The sequence below is a fragment of the Lytechinus pictus genome, chromosome 12 (genome assembly GCF_037042905.1).
Source record: "Lytechinus pictus isolate F3 Inbred chromosome 12, Lp3.0, whole genome shotgun sequence".
NCBI lineage: Eukaryota > Metazoa > Echinodermata > Echinoidea > Temnopleuroida > Toxopneustidae > Lytechinus > Lytechinus pictus.
In genome coordinates this window covers 14,813,911-14,817,587 of record NC_087256.1, presented here as the reverse complement: position 1 = coordinate 14,817,587, position 3,677 = coordinate 14,813,911, and positions in this window count along the sequence as shown.

Sequence of the window (3,677 nt, the reverse complement as noted above, 5' to 3'; positions counted from 1 at the left end):
TGGGTTGTCTGTCTGGTTTGTGAAACTTGGGTCTTCATTTTCGTCAAGTTGCCTTTCGAGATTGGGTTTTGTCACAAGCAAATTGATTGCATTACGTGAGTAAAATGATCTCCGATGTCGTCTATATACTGCGTAGGTTAAAGGGGAATCCAACCCAAATAAAAACTTGCTTTTAGGGGAAAAAGGAAAATCAGACAAGGTGATAGGTAAAAGTTTGAACAATACCGGACAAACAATAAGAAAGTCATGGATTTTTTAAAGTTGTGAATATTGGTAATCACTATACCCATGGAGATTTCAAATTGGCAACAAATGTGATGTCAAAGTGATGTGAGGCAAGGACTACTTTTCCATGTACTCCAATACATAAAATGACTAAAATTACATTTGTTTTACCTCAAATTATATTTTTCTTTCATGAGGACATAAAACAATATACTACCTAGGCTATAATTAGATTACAGCCCCAGGGAAATGGATACTCGGGAGAAAACCACAAATCTCTTATAATAAAGTACATGGCCTATGGATAAGTTGTCCTTGCCCCTTGTCATGATTTATTTTTATACCCAGTTGCCTATTTGAAATCTACATAGTCTTAGAGATCTCAATTTTAAAACAGACAATCTTTCTTATAGCTTGTCCGATTTCTTTCAAACTTTCACCATTCTGTTTTATTTATTTTTCTCCTTTCAAACACAGCATATTATGACCAGGGCTGGATTCCCCTTTAAGGAATACACTTCGCGAAATGCGTTTGTGTTCTAATAGATTGGTTCAGGAAATTACGTGAAATCTATACACTGCACAAAGGTCTCGTCTCTTTGTTTCATCTATCTGATGTTTCAAATCGTCATAAAAAAGGATTTGTTTCCTTCTTATTTTGTTTAATATGGGAGTGTTTTGAGTTTTTTTATGGAGGCGATTTTTGCTGTTTTATTGGAGTATTCCCATTTGTGCAAGCATTGAACAACTTCTGTAGTTAGATTATTTAATACCCATATAGATTTTTCACAGATCTATTGACTAGTATATGGTCGATCATAGTAGAATGAATTGCAATCATAGCTCACGTATTAAACTAAGACATTTGAGGGGACCAGACATGGCATGATGAGCAAACTTCATAAAAAACACGAGCGAGCAAAAAATACGAAAACTTATTTCTTTATATATTTTTTAAAAAAAAATTCTGTTTTTATTATAACAAATTGAAATAAATCACAAAATTTACAAATGATTATTAGGTGATTGCAAATCACATAAACACAAGTTAGTAACACAAAATATTTTTACATAATATTCAGAAAATAGGATCATATTTCACACTTTTCTTTCGTTGCTTCTTTTTTCTCCTTCTTTATTAGTCCTGTGTATATGTGGGCTTGGCCCCTAAGCCCCCCTCCCCCATCTAAACGTCAGTGTTACCTTAACGGGAGTGACCATTACATGTGAAATATGGCGTAATTACTAAGTTGAACGAAACTGTTTAAGAATCAACACAAACGAATTCTTTCCTTGGGTGTTTCTACTACTCTTTGATTTCTTACAAACGTTTGATACAAGATGTCTCTTCATGCACTTCAGATTAACAACATTTCAGCCCTTATGATATTACAATAATATTTCTCGTCACTTCAAATTGAACATACAGAGACGAATGAAAACAGGTGCGTTTAATACTACGCCCATTTTCTGTCATAATGTGCTTAGAACAATATGACATCGGACATATTGAAACTGGAAACTAATTTTCTGTATCACGTTACCAATAGCTGGTTTATTTTATATTTTATTGTACAAGAGGGATGGATATGACGATAGGCATACCGTCTGGAGTGTTTCCTAATCCTTTCAATTTCTCATGGTTCTCATAAAACAGAATTGATGATTATTTCTGGAGGGGGGAGGGTTATAATCAATTACAGTGAGAGCTTATATATCATTGTTGGTATATTCTGTTTTCAACGTTAAAAAAATTACCACTTTGTAATTATGATAATTTGCAATTGCCATTACGATAATTTCCACTTTGCCATTATGATGATATAACCTCGGCAAAAGTGCTGTGCTTACGTCATTAAATTATAACACATCCCCATCAGGGTTCACAAAATAGGTTTTTGCTCACGAAGCTTTACGAATATTCCCTATTAGTTTGCTAGGGTTTATATCCTAAAAAGAAATATTAAAAATAGCACGAATGGTGCAATGATTTTATGTGTTACTATTGCCATCGCAATGTGTTCAAACCTAAGAATAAAAAATCTTTCTCGGTTTACAATTATAATTATATTTCAGATTTACCTTGTTCTTCTTTCTTATGACATTTCCCAAGTTTCATTTATCATGAATATACCGGTTGTTCTATACTCCCGTAGCTACTTTATTTTCGTCATCTTACTCTCTTTAATAAAATAATTTCATACACAATACTATCAATATCCTAATTTATCCTACACTCTGGTATTCATGACATCCGTTTATTTCATTTTCTCGGGGGTACGAGTAGGGTTGTTTGTGACCGAGTCCTGTTTTCTCATATCGATTATAGGGGAAAAAAATCAATGATTGTATTTCAAGGACCTCGGTCAAATTGAGTCCACTTGACCTCTACACGGGGTTCATGATACATGGGAAACATCTTCAAAAGAAGTGCTATATATTCACATCAATCTCAGATTCATGTGGCTCAACTATATACACTGGCTTACAGAGTTGGGGATTGGTTGCCCCCACCTTAACAAAATGTTTGCCAACCGAAAATGAAAGAAATGAAAAAATATCCCCTTTTCATGAAATTCCCGAACCAGGATGTCATGCGTAAATTCCATTTTTATTTTGTAAGACCTACGTGTGAGATGAAAATGAAATAAACAAAATCCCAAAGAGAAAACATACTGTTAAATCACTCTGCAGACTCGTTACTTACTTGTAACATATAATAATTAATTTAACATTATGATTACATATTGACATAAGCGAAAACAAATTTTACAATTAAGATACAATTAAGATACAAATGGTGTTTACTATAACATGTATAAGACATAATTGATTTTTCTGATGTCTCGAATGAGGGAATTCCCCCAGGAATGGCCCCATAATGGATCTAACCTTCACCCCCAGCCCACACCCCGCCCCAGCTTGATCTTATATCTTGGGCCAAAAATAAATCCGAGGTTTTTGGATTATGATAATCTTTAGGGGATTATTTTTATTTGTTAATGTAATGTGTAATTATTGACGTTTACCTTTTTTTTACATTTTCAACTCTCGTAGTTTACTTCATGGGGAGATGTTTTTATATACTTTTCCCCAAAAATGTTGAACTTGTCTACGAACATAGAACCGACGGAAGGCTTTATCGAAACTATAAAATACACATAAAAACTCACGGTTCGTGCACAAATTCAAGTCAGATTTCATTTTTTGTTGGTGCCCTAGCTAACTTGAAAGGGTGCATCACTCGCCACCCTTTCACACGGTAAAAAAATTGTACGGTAAGTTGAATGATTCCAATGAAAAATAAGACGAATGGCGAATATATAGCACGTGTGAAACCAAACGCTAATCACAGCCACAATTACAATAGCAATCATCATTACAATGATGATTCAAGAATCACGTGTGAAAAGGCCCTATGACGCATTTCCTTCGCTTATTTTCAAAGAAGA